This window comes from Rhamphochromis longiceps, linkage group LG7 (assembly GCF_057381845.1).
Source record: "Rhamphochromis longiceps isolate RC_006_pf linkage group LG7, R_longiceps_female_GT1.1, whole genome shotgun sequence".
In the NCBI taxonomy this organism is placed as follows: domain Eukaryota; kingdom Metazoa; phylum Chordata; class Actinopteri; order Cichliformes; family Cichlidae; genus Rhamphochromis; species Rhamphochromis longiceps.
In genome coordinates this window covers 38551078-38565276 of record NC_140563.1, presented here as the reverse complement: position 1 = coordinate 38565276, position 14199 = coordinate 38551078, and the positions used below count along the sequence as shown (strand labels likewise).

General features: G+C 40.9%; 1 protein-coding gene across 1 annotated transcript in view; it reads right to left on the bottom strand.

Moving 5' to 3' along the window:
• The window catches only part of lpar1 (lysophosphatidic acid receptor 1), a 41645-nt gene extending 28639 nt beyond the window's left edge, over positions 1-13006 (bottom strand). Inside the window, exon 1 of the mRNA XM_085413580.1 lies at positions 12551-13006. The gene's annotated coding sequence lies outside the window, so the exon portion shown is untranslated. The remainder of the gene's footprint in view (positions 1-12550) is intronic.
• Between the last annotated feature and the right edge of the window lie 1193 nt (positions 13007-14199).

Here is a 14199-nt window from a genome sequence, read left to right as displayed (position 1 = left end):
TTTTATAAACTCCACCACATTAGTTTTAGGCACACAACCGCTGAGAAAACTCTCCTTCAGCACCTTTAGTGGACCCCGCACATCATGTCCAAACACCAGGGTAGCTGGGCTGAACCCCAAAGACTCCTGCTTCGCATCACGTATAGCGAACAATACAAAAGGGACCCCTTCATCCCAGCTTTTTCCTGTGTCATGGCAATATTTACTCAACATTGCTTTGAGAGTTTGATGCCACCGCTCAAGTGCACCTTGTGACTCTCGGTGATAAGCACTACACACAGAATGAGAAACTCCAAAGGACTGTAAAGTCTGTTTAAAATCCCTGGACATGAAATTGGTACCCTGATCTGTCTGCACAGTTTTCGGGAGGCCAAAGGTGGTAAAGAATTTGACTAGTGCTTTGGTAATGCTTGCTGTAGTGATTCTCCACAGCGGAATTGCCTCGGGGAATCGAGTGGACACACACATTATGGTTAACAAGAACTGATTCCCTGCCCACGTCTTTGGAAAGGGGCCAACACAGTCTACCAGGATATGCTCAAATGGTTCACCGACAGCAGGGATAGGACGTAGAGGGGCGGGGGGCACCGTCTGGTTCGGTTTACCCACAAGCTGGCAAGTGTGACAGGTGTTACAAAACTGCACTACATCTGCTTTCATTGCCGGCCAAAAGAAATGCTGCAGTATACGGTCATACATTTTAGTGACACCCAAATGACCTGACCATGCATGATCATGTGCTAACTGTAGCACATGCCGCCGCAGACTTGTCGGAACCACCATCTGCCGCACTGCGCTCCAGTCTTCTCCAGGCCTTGGGGTCCACTTGCGCATCAATAAACCTTCCCAAACGAAAAATGTCTGCTTCTTGCTCCCCTCACCACCCTTATCCTGAGCTGCAGCGGTAAAACACTTAACTAATGAAGGGTCTTCTTTCTGAGCCTTCACAAGTGCCCACGATACCATTTCCCATTATAAAATCCACCCCATTAATTGGGAAAGAAGGCCGCACACCCACTGAGAAGGAACCACTCACCAGCTCACTCTGTACCCAAATACGATGGAGGGGAGCAGGCACAAAACTCATCCCAACACCTCTTACGATGATGCTAGAGTCACAGTCAGACTTCTCATTAAATTCAAGCACACTAGCTAGTATGAGGGACTGTGAACCACCAGTATCACGCAGAATGGTCACGTCACACTTATCCTCGGTCTTACCAGAAAGCGAAACTGTCCCCTTAAAAATGAAGGGCTTGAAACACTCATCCGGGGTCTCAGGGGAGGGGGGCCTACTGACAGGAGGCATGGTTTTAATCAGCCTGACCCCTTTTGGTTTACGTGAAGTCGAGACTGTTTCCGTTTATAAGCGTCACAATCTGCGATCAAGTGGCCAGACTTAAAAACAGAAAAAACACTTTCGGTCTGCCTTGGGACGAAACCCAAATACCTCACTCTTTGGGTGCGGTGCAACTGGCACCTTGCTAGCCTTCACTGGGGCATCGCGCCGGTCATACCTACTGACACTGGTTTTATGGACGAGCGCGAACTCATCAGCCAGCGTCGCAGCCTGCTGTAGCGAGGAAACCTTCTGTTCATTAATATATACTGCGATGCGCTCAGCAATGCAGTTCTTAAATTCCTCTATGAGCATTAGTTCCCGGATCGAAGCCAGGTCAGTGGCTTTGCAGGCACACCACCGATCAAAAAGAACACCTTTTTCCCCTGGCGAAATCAAGATAAGACTGACCCTGTCCCCTTTTCAACCCCCGGAAACGCTGCCTATAGGCTTCTGGGACCAGCTCATAAGCCAGCAGGATAGCAATTTTCAGCTTGTCATAGTCCAAGCTGTCCTCAGCTGACAATGAGGAACAAACTTCTTGAGCCTTACCTACCAGCTTACATTGGAGCAAAATGGCCCACGAATCCCGTGGCCAGTGCAAGGCTGTGGCTATTCGTTCAAATGACTCGAAGTAGCTGTCGACCTCAGTGTCATGGAACACCGGAACCAGACGACTATTTTTCCCTACATCAAATGGTGTGTCTGCCTGACGAATGGAGGCAGTCGGAGGAAGAGAAGCCTGCCGGAGTTCCAGCTGTCGCAACTTAACAGCTGTCTCCGCCTCCACCTCCACCTTTTTCAATTCGACCTCCCTGGCTCTGGCAAGCTCTGCGTCTAAACGCCTAAGCTCCAACTCCTTTAGCTGGAACTCCCTCTCATGATCCTCCTTTTCCAACTGGAGACGAGCCAGGCGTACACGGAGCTTAGCATCCTGCTTCCAGCCTACACTTGATTCAATGGAGAGAGGTTCGAAGCGAGGCAATGTCATGGCTTTGTCCTCAGGCAGCCCCTGAGCAACAGGTGTAGACACCAATGGACCTACAGCTTGAGCTGCCACCTGCGGAACAGGCTGAGATGCTACACCATGCTCAAGTGGACTGGCAGACACTGGCAAGGCCACTATCCCAAGCGAGGGGTTTTCCTTAAACACAGCAATATCAAAGGTAGCCATTAAATCTAAAACAAAAACTACCTGAGGCTAACAATAACAACAAAGAAACACCACCTCCAAAACTCAGGTGGGAAATGTGTGGCCGCAGGTTAACCAATAAATAAAAATACCACCGACCCTCTCCCCAGACCTACCTACTAAAATTTCAGCCTAGTTAGCTTCTGGAGTGTACCAGGCTCAAGGCAACTTTAAAGGCTAAGCATCAAGTGCACAAAGCACCGACAAGCCTACCCCCGACAGGGAACTAATCCCCACCCGGGATTACTCCGAAAATAATAAAGGCAAAATAAAAAATGAGTGCCTGAAAGAGGAGCTTACGCTCAGCTAGACACTCCCCTTTGCTAACTGGAGAGAGAGCGCAGCAGATACCATACAACTAAACAGGCCACCGGCAAACAACTCCCTAAAACTCAATTGCTGTTCCTTCCATTCAGATCCCGGACGAGCCCCCACATTGTTACGTTCCCCCCGAAGGGGTCTAGGCATGCGAGTGAGGGGACCAGTAACAAATGAGTCCAGAAACAGAATGAAAAGGAAAACAGACAGAATTGTTCTGTATTAATATAGTTTTATTACAAATGATATAGGTTTATTACAAACGACATTAACTTAAAGAGCCGGCAATGCCGTTTTACCAATAATGCCAAAGAAACAAAGGAAACACTCGCAGCAACAAAAGACAAGTAGACTACTAAACAAAAATGGGAGGCACTTCCCACACTTCCTACCCTACTCCTTAACACAGGGAGACACTCTCAGGGCCCACAAGCCCATCTACTCACTAGTCAGAAGGCGGCTGTCTGTCCAAAACCTAGCACAAAAACCGTGTCGCACCACAGAGGGAAAAAAAAACACCCTGCTCACCACTCATCCCCAGTTTAAATAGCCTCAGAGGTGATTGCTGACTGGAGTCAGGTGGCAAACGAGGCTAATCAAAAGCAGCTGTGTCCTGGGGAGAGAGGAGAGTGAGAGAGACAGAGGGGGTAGGAGTGGCAAGAGAGGAAGAGGCGGGGAGAGCGGGCAAACACCCCACACACTCCCACAGCTTCACAGGATGTAACAACTACATATTGATCAAAAATGACTAAAATGGAGGAATTTTATTTCATACTATGTATCATGGTATATGGTATGAATCACTATGCAAGGCTACCCATATGTTTGGAAATGTACTTCAAATGGGTTCAAAAAGTATTTTTTTCTACATTTCAATGCATTTTAGATTATCTATAGGAAATATTTGATTGCAGCTTGATTATTGGGAATTTTAAATGTGTGTTTAATCCATGTTCAACTCAAACATGAAACTGAAACCAAAAAGTCTCATAACTTCCCACGGTTCTTCCATCCCTCACCTCCAAATCTCTTTCCTTTTCTCTTTCCACCTCTGTGTCCCCCTCTCCTCTTTGCCCTTGTGCTCATCTTCTGCAATCTTTTTCTTCTCAGATTTCCTCTCCTGTTGCCTGCGTCTTTTCCTCCAGCTCCCTCCTCCCATCTTTGCCAACTCTCCACACAATGTGACCATTGTTTCCATCTCTCCCACCCCAGAAAGCAGAGACGCAGGGCTTCTACAAGCTAGCATGCACACAAACACTCAGCCACATAGGCTTTCATTCTCTAACTTTATCTTTATCATTACAAACCACACACACACGCACACACTTGCACATACACTCAAACAGTTGCTGCGTACCGACAGAACTCGGAACAAGGATTGGATTGAGAGCCTGTGTTGAGTCATGAGTGACTGCAGGCGTGACCGGCTGATTCACAGCTCATCAGAGGATGATACCCTTCGAACCACTTCCATCACAGCACACATGGCCCCAAATGGTCATTATACTGGAATAGAATAGAATAGAATAGAATAGAATAGAATAGAATACTACACCTTTGTAGGACTATTAGTGTAATCAAGCACCACAATTGCATAAATAAACAAGAATGCAATTCAGTAGTGAAATACATAACCAACATTGTTGGCTTGCTTTAATTGTTGCTTTTTTTTTTATCTCAAAAAGAGCTCTCTGGTAGTGATATGAATGCATTTAGAAAATGTAGGAGCTTCAAACATACACAATATTCTTTAGTGACAAAAACCACACTAAACAGTGATAGGCTAAATATATCGAGTATACTATACATAATATTGAACAGAATTTTCTACCAAAACATTATGGCAGTAAAATAAATAAACAAATAGTGCATTTTAAAAGATGAAAAATCATATTTCAGGCATTTCAAGGAGCAGCGTTTCATCACACCACCAACAGAAGCACATTGGGAACGGTTACTCCTGGATGCACTGACAAAATAATGTTTCATTTCACAAGGAGAAGGAGTTAACTTCTAAATTACATAGAGAGAGGCGGCTCGGTTTCACAGTGGCTTTCGGTTTTTCCAAAGCCACTGACAGCAATTTGTTATTTCTAAATAATGAGCAGAATCATAAATAACATATAAAAGCTGTTTTAATTTGGCTATAAATTCTCACAGGGATCATAGCTTTGGAAAGTCTAGTGACAACCAAAATCCAACTCACTAGTTATTATCTATGTGGTGGCATATAATGCAGCTTTTCATTTTGGAACTGTCATGTAACTCAAATTATTAACTTTAAGATCTTTCTCATCTGTCCCACATGTTTAGATAGAGCAAATCTTTATGCTAGAAGGCATAAAAAGGGGAATCTGCTATTAAAAATCCTCCTTCTTACAGTGGTTTAAGATATATTTTAAAAAGAAACTGTAAAAGAAAGAAAAAGATGCTTAAAATAGATGAATAATTGATGGACGGTTGTATGAATGCATTTAAAACAGTGTAAGAACCATTTATAACAAGTGGTTTTATTATAATAACTGAAGTATTTAACAATGACTGGATTACATTTTTTTTTTACCTAAACAGTCACTACCATATGTATCAGTTTGTTTTTATTTTTGTTTGGTTTTTTTTTCTGGATTTTATTAACAGGCATGTTCTCTAATGAAATTGCACTATTAGAGCCAGATTCCACAAATTACATCACCGGAGCTCAGATGCAATATGGGATTGCGTCAGTGTAGTCTGCAGAGATTTTAGGGTTTGACTCAAAAGTGTTCTTCAAATTCATCACTTTAATAACCTTGCCTGTCAAAACCATTAATGCACTGCACTGAATAAAAACAAATGTGTGCATGTGGTCATAATTTGAAATGATGATTAATTTGTGTATATATCTAGATTTACATATGCATAAATGTATGCATATGTCTGTATCTTCATCTGTGTATGCTCATTGGATACCTTTTTTATTGGATACCAGATCCCATTTTGTCTTCCAAGCTGCCTTAATCCTTCATGGCTGAGATTCAACAAGGTCCTGGAAACATTCCTCAGAGATTTTGGTCCAAAGTACCATGATAGCATCACACAACTGGTACAGATTTTTCAGCTGCACATCCATAATGGGAATATCCCATTCCACCACATCACAAAAGTGCTCTGTTGGATTGAGATCCAGTGACTGTGGAAACTATTTGAGTACAGTAAACTCATTGTCATGTTCAAGAAACCTGTTTGAAATGATTTGAGCTTTGTGGCATAGAGTGTTATCCTACTGGAAGATTGGTAAACCATGGTCATAAAAGGCTTTAAGAGAAAAGTCTGGCCCTACCATCGAAATGATCCAGGGGAAATTAAGACTTATCACACTAGGTAACATTTTTACAATCGTCTATTGTCCAATTTTGGTAAGCCTTATTTGAATTGGAGGCCTGGTTCCTATTATAAGCACACAGGATGGACATTTGGTATGGTACCTTTAAGGTTTGATGTGTTGTGCATTCAGAAATGAGTATCTTCATATCTCAGTTGTAACAAAGGGTTATTGGAGTTTCTGTTCATTTCCTATCAACTCAGTCATCTACCACACACTGGATATATTCTTTTACTTGGGTCATTTTCTGTAAACAGTAGAAACGGTTGTGCGGGAAAATCCCAGTAAATCAGCAATTTCGGAAATGTTCAGACCAACTCATCTGACACCAACAACCACATTCGTTGTGGGGAGATCGTGGCTCAAGAGTTGGGAGTTTGCCTTGTAATCGGAAGGTTGCCGGTTCGAGCCCCGGCTTGGGCAAGACACTTCACCCGTTGCCTACTGGTGGTGGTCAGAGGGCCCGGTGGCGCCAGTGTCCGGCAGCCTCGCCAATGTCAGTGCGCCACCGGGTGGCTGTGACTACAATGTAGCTTACCATCACCTGTGTGTGAATTGGTGGATACAGGCCATTTACCAGTCAAAGTCACTTCATTGACCTTTCTTCCCAATTTTGATGCTCACTTTAGCAGGTTATCTTGACTATGTCAGCATGTTTGATTTGCTGCCATCTATTTGGCTGATTAGATACTTCCAGTAACACTATGAGTAATGTGGGAGTCATTTCAATCAAAATATGTCCTTTGAAATACAATGAAACATTAAGTTTTTGTACAAAGTATCACTACCAGGAACAAAAAAGACAGGTAATATTTCTCATATGTTAGCTTCTCTTCATTGGCCCCCTGTTAAATTCAAAATTCAATTTAAACTCCTTCTGATTACATACAAAGTCTTGAATAAGCAGGGCTCCTCATATTCTAAAGACCTCATTGCATTGTTTTAAAAGAGCATTTCACTCTTCGACTGCATTGAATTATACTACTTTAAAATGCTATGTAACATCTGAAAAAAGGGTTAGTGTCATTGTTTCACTTCAAAAAGAGCGTGGTGAAGTACAGAACCAAATAATCATACTAATACAGAACCCCAGAAAGAGTCATGATTTGTGCTGGGTTGAAAAATTATTTCCTCATTATGGTGTTTCTCAGTTCCTCTTTCTTTCATGCATGACAGACACCTTTCAGATGATTTTAACCGTCTTCTGCCTCAAAGCCACACATGATCTGTTACAAGGAAGTTAATGAGTGGTCATTAGAGAAATAAGTGGTAAGTGCAGGGTCTATGTCTTGAACCATGTTAGCATTAGAGCCACTAAATGTGTTTATCTCTAACTGATGTGGTCCAGTGTCTGGCAGCACGAGCCTACAGTACTGCACCATTGTGGGTTGAGCTCCTGACAATGTAAACATCACATGGATGAACACTTGGCTTTTGGTCACACTGACCATTATCCTTTTAAGCCCTTAAAGCCTGCCTCTCAATAAAGAAGAACTTGTAAGTAAAGTGGTAACATAATATGACTGTTCCATATTTTGGAGAGCCAAAACATGTACTGTATGCATCCAAAACACTTTGCAGTAAATACACATCTACCCTTTGTGCAAGTGATTGTGTATTCTAACCTAATTCATGTAATCTTTCTGGGTAAATATTGGGTCCATTTTCTTTTCTGTTAGCACCAGCTAAACTGTGGATTGAAAAAACAATACCTTACATGATGACAGCATAATAATATGTACACACTGATAGTTGTGAGCAGTTTGTGTATAGATTTACCAAACTGTGCAAATCTGCTTTCTTTAAATATTTATGAATGTTTCCAGCATGCCATGACGTTATCTGAAGTTCGTTTGGAATATACAGTAACTACATTAACATCAAATATATTTACTTCCCAAAACAACATTCATTGTGTATCACTGTAGCCATGCAACCACAGTAGTGTTAATCTGACAGCTGTCAGTTTCCTGTCAAAACCACAATTTCTTTTTTCCATTTATCTAAGGTAAAAAAATGAATTGTAAAGGTAGAAGATGGCAACAAACCTCCCTGTGGATAAACAGAAGAAATGGCTACATACATTGAGAAAAACAAACGACTGCTTCCAAATAAGTAGTTATGAGCAAATTCTATCAAAGTCTATCTATTAAAAGCCAAAGGTAATGTTTTCAGAAGATGAGATATACAGCTATAATTACTTGATCCCAGAACCAAGAACAAGCTGAAGTTTGAGAGATATTTTCAGATATTGTTTATGTTATTGACAGTAACTGATAATAAAATATATCACAACTACTGTATTCATTTTAGATTTAAGGTCCTTATTGCATCATTTTTTAAATTTTGATTAATTAACTTCACAGTAATGTTCAAAGACTGTGCAGACACTGAGGAGCATAATATCTGTAATTCATGTTAATAAGAATGCATGTGTATGTAAGTAAAAGTCAAGATAACTTCAGAGAGAGTATCAGTGATTCTAAAACCATTTATAACTATTTGTTCTATCTTGTGTATATTTTTTATAGCTGTGAACAGCCTATTTTGAATTACTTCCCTGTTTAAATGGCCCTTGAAGAAATTTCTTTTCTGCAGCAACTGCTCACACATTCATGCAGGTTGCTGCATTAATGTGGAAACAATCTGGACCTATGGAGTAAGAATGGGTGGAATGCAGTTCCTTAGAATAGGGGGAGGAAAAATCAGGGTTCCAGTAATCACAACACAGATGTTTCAAGAACCCAGGCTTTTGATGGACGTCAAAGCTCATGACGGGAAACATAAAGCAGTCATCTTCAGGGGAGACAGTAAGTCTTTGCAATGGGAGTTCTGTTTAGTTTGATAAAAGAGGTCAGAAGTCAAAAGAATCAACTTCTCTGGAATGACTTTCAGATGAGTATGTTTCTGTAACCCCATCAAATCTATCAACAACAACTTTAAGGGCTAAGAACCCGAGGTGCTTCTCTGAGCCTCTTTGCTTTACCCATATTTTAAGTGCACTTGACTAGTAAATAAAAATGTTTGTGGCCTATATATATATCTAAATCTATATATAGACAAAGTATCATTCAACAAAAGCACTCAAACACTGTCACTTTAAATCATCATCAACTGTTTTTTAATACAATGGCATCATAAGTCTTTTACACTTATCTGTTTTTTTTCCTGCTTGTTGTATGACACTATCATCTCTCACTTTCTCTCTTCCCGAGTTATGTCTTAATTTTACAACACTCTACAGTAGCTGTGTAAGTTGTAAAATGTTGCACTAAATTAATTTGGTTTGTGTGTCACAGAGTGCTGCAGCTACTTGAAAATGTTATTTTTGTTACCATAAGATGATGCTAAATGAAAAAAAGCAGATTTATACAGTTGTTGTTTTTTAAATAAGTACTTGAGAATGACTTAAATAAGCTATATCGAGAGTGAACAAATTGACCTAGTTCAGTAAATAAGAACTATGTGGCTCACTACACTACTGAAGAATTTCCCAGAAAAGAAATGTCCAAAAAATGTGAGATTTTGTATATATGACAATAATTGAACCACTGTGCTTGTTGGATTGATCTCCTGTTTCTTAGTTTTTTTTATGATCAGATTAAAATCTAACTTATCCACACTATCCATCAAATAAGTAAATAAAACTAAATCGATATTCAACAAACTATTAAAGAGAAATCTTTCATTCTGGTTGCTTAAGGCTGTAAGAAATGTCGAGAATGTCGAATCCATGATTAAAGTCGCTTCAAAGGCTACGTCCACACTAGCCCGGATGGATTTGAAAACGGCGTTTTCGTCTGAAAACGCTCTGCGTCCACACTAGCGTTTTCAGTCGTTTTCACAGAGTTGTGCGTCCACATTGAAAACGCTTACGTTCCAGTCCTGCGCATGCGCAAATGCGAGTGAGAATTAAAGAATTTGAAGAAAAGCTATCTGGAGCATGTACAAACTGATAGTAATCTTTTTTAGGGCTGTCAAAATTGAGAGCAATCAAAACAACTGCTGTACAATGCCCTCCGCTATCTTTGTTTAATTGGTCACATGACTGCGTCACATGACTAAAACGCATCATCGTTTAAGAAAGTCTGCGCTTTCGAGTGTCTACACTGTGAAGGGACAGCTCCGTTTTGAAATGTATTCGTTTTCGAGAGCGTTTTCAAAACGCTGCGTTTTCCTTGGGGAAAATGCCGTCTCAGTGTGGACGGGAGGCCAAAACGGAGAGAAAACTATGCGTTTTAAAACAAAAACGCATTAGTGTGGATGCAGCCAAAGTCATTTGAAATCTCTCTTCAGGAGTGCTAATGGTCCTATCACTCTCTTTAGCATCAAAGACCCCCTGAGACCTGTGACAGCGGGTGGTAGGTAAACAGTGGTCTCACTCTCTCTTGTGAATACTCAAATAAACACACCCACTCAGACACAGAGACACCATTTGAGTCCCAAATTAGTGTTAATCAGGAAACATCAAAAGGGAGTGACAGCATGTATCAAGCACCTTTTTTCCCTTACAGCAGGCCTTCTCAATCAGTTCAAATTTACTTTGATGACACAGAAACCCTGCGGTCTTATCACATATCTTGGGTGCATGTGGAAACTTTGATAAAAAAAAGGAAGGTCATGAACTTAATAAACTTTTCTGGTCAAGTTTCAAGGTTTTTTGGTGGGTGTATAACATTCTTCAAAACAATAATAATACTTTAGAAGGAATAGGCATATAATGAGCAAACTGCCAATAACAGGAACTAAAAGGAGCCAGTAAAACGCATCACATCAGCAACACAGCTGTGAAGTCTTTTGTCACTTTCCAAGCAAGAACACAGCCAACTGTGTTTATTTGAATGCATGACCCAGGCTAAGGTAACAGAAATCCATCCCTGAGGTCTGTGGAGATTGATGACAAACCAGATGTGTGTGGCTCAAAAGAGCTCTTTCAGGAAACATAAAAGTACTCAGTTATGCCTTTTTATCTCTTGTATAGATGTGAAATGGTTCATCTTCAAATGGAAATTTGCCATGGGGAGTTTTGACTAAGAAAACTCAAGTAAGGACAGAACTCAATGGCTTCATTTCACCCTATATCATCTAGAACATCTTAACTCAGCTTAATTGTTGGGCAAGTTAAAGTTTGAGCAAACCTGTTCTAAATTAAGTCCCACGGGTCTCAAGGGAGATTCAGATTTTTCCATTAAGAGTGTTTCACAGTGCCAATAACAGAAACAGAGCTTTTAAGACGTGCTTTTGTCCGATAACAGTCAGCAAGGTCCCCACAAGAGCTGTTTCATGTATATTTATCTCCAGTTTGTTATGCATGACTTATTATGACTAACCGACAAACAACACAGCATCTGATCAGAACCTGTCAGATGAAAAAAAAAAACCCAAGCATTCCATCCCAGTTGGTCTTAAGATGTTGGAATTATTGATCCTTTTGACTTTTAGACTACAAGTTGGACCTCTGAGCTATCCATCTCTGCCATAACAGGTGAAGCCTGTGTACCCTAAATTCATACAGTTAAACTTAACTATCTTGTGTTCGATAAATAACTAAATCACTTTGTTTCCCGAAGGTGTTACTAAAGTCTGCTAAAATTGTAACAGTTACAGTTGATTTTTAGGGCTTGAGTAGGGTGGATTGACGCCTGCCGGCAGAAGACAGAGTCAAGGCGTTTTCTTTGGAAAGACGCCAGCACTACAAGAAATGCTTCAACATGCTGCTGGTGGTTTGGTCATCTGTAATACTCACACTGACAGCACAAGTGTTTTCTCTTGAATAACCGATGCTGGTTAGAATGAGTTTAGATTTGATTTGGGGGAGGAAGACGCAGAGATTCGATAAAGAAATCTAAAATAAGATCATAAGAACACATTCTCTATAACGAGATCAGCGTGGAAAATCTAAACAGATGTCAGCCTTTATAAACTCCTACACCCAACGCCCATTTATTTTTTTCCTCTCACTCCCATTTACAAGTGTTGTTCCAATCCCAGAGTTTGATAAAGAGCCCAGTTCTGGCGCAACAAGTCCTTCATTCCAGCCGCGTCCCTGTTCTCACATCCTCTATAGACGCACAACTGCGCGTCTCCCGTTGAAATAACGGTGCGCTGAGGGGCTCCAGGCATCTGCTAATACCATCAAAGCCTTTATCTGAACTGACTGCTCTATCGCCACGTCTACGTGGCAGGTATACTTTTGATTATGAAAAGATGCCCACTCTTAGGCATATGTGCATAGTAAGACAGCGGTCCACATAAACCTATACATGTACTCCCTCTATGTAACAAATGTTAAATTGTGGGGAAATCTCTCAACAGTGAGGATAAGATATCAAATACTTACAGTGTCCTGCATGCAGTGAGAGCAGTGGGTAGGTGGTTTAGCTTACTCCCTGACTGGTTCCTGGATGTCCAACTCAAGTTTGATCCGGAGTGTCTAAAATTCCTCCAACAGACAACTCATACAGACTCTGCCTGCGCAACTCTGAAGTCAACGCCGCAGCGGTGTAATATAAGATTTAAAATCCAACATGCAGCCAGGTAACCCTTTCATTTTATGTCCGTGCAGGGGAAAAAAGCGAAAGATCGGTCAAATTTTCCCACCGCTATGTCCCGATTTTGTTTGTTTTTTGGCTTTGTTGTTTTTTGGCTGTTTTTTTTTTTCAAAAATGCAAGTTGTTTTAATTTCCCCCCCAGATATCGAAGCCTTTGCGCTCTCTGCTTCGTCTCCGTGCCTCTCTGCGCTGGCGCGGCTCTCTCCTTCTCTCTCTCTCTCTCTCTCTCTCACCCTCTCTGTCTCTCTGGCCGACAGACTGCCACACAGACTGCACAGGACGGGACCTTTGTCCGCATGTGACGTCACTCACACACACAAGCCGACACGCTGATAGAAATGTCATATCTTTTATCAAGACAGGACTACATGCACATTGCAATTTTATTTAGAGAACAGGATGACACACAGTTACAAACACGGTGATGGCTGCACACTGAAATACAGTGCACAGAATACACAAGCAGCTTTAATACAGCTGAGTGCGTCACATAGCGTCACATAGCACTGTCTGCTCCATTCCCACAGCTTAGACTAAGTAGTTTCTTGAAATGTCCCTCTATAATCCAAGTGCAAACAATATATACCGAAAGGTACCATAACCGGAGCTTTTTCTTTGTGTCTTGATCTCGACAGATCAAAGTGAATTTTATATTTTGCAAACTAGCACCTAGTTAAAAATAAAAAAGCTCTCTTTCGCCCGTATGCTCTCACAAGTTGTTCCTCTTTAGTGAGCCAGAAAGCTAAACAAGTAGAGTGAATATTCATTAGCTAGTGAAAAGAAGTATGTCTATTTGTCTGAATTGCCTGTGAATAACTGCATTTCATTTGAAATAGGGCTTCATGAGTTATACTAGAAAATCAACAAGTTGTTCAGTTTGCACTGCATGCATAGTGGTGTATTGGCCTTGACCCCCTTATGCTATTGTAACCCAGGTCCCACGTAGCTATGGTAAAGCTAGAGTATATAGTACAATGAGACTGGGCCTGGGTTCGTAGTGCTACTAGTAATGATACCTGATACCCTCTAATTTAACTAATAAGGATCACCACAACTGTATTTTACACAAATTTATCCCTCACCGGGTATTTATTTAGACAAAAAGAAATGAATAAAATAAACAGTTACTTTTATAAAATGAATTGAATTCAAATAAACAAAAATACTGTAAATGTGACTACATGGATTATAAATAAAAGATTATCAACACAAAATACCTCTTTCTTAGGTGCCAACTGTTATTTCAGTTACAACAGCTCACACCTTTAAAATGGATGGATTTCAACCTTTGATAATAACTTTGATTAAAACTACACACTTACTCAATTTAAACCAAATTTGTAACAGTGGGCCCACACACACACACATTTTAACCTGTCCAGACTACACGTGCTTGTTGCAGGCCTGATTCGAAGTTCGGGTGCGGTGAGGCCTAAAA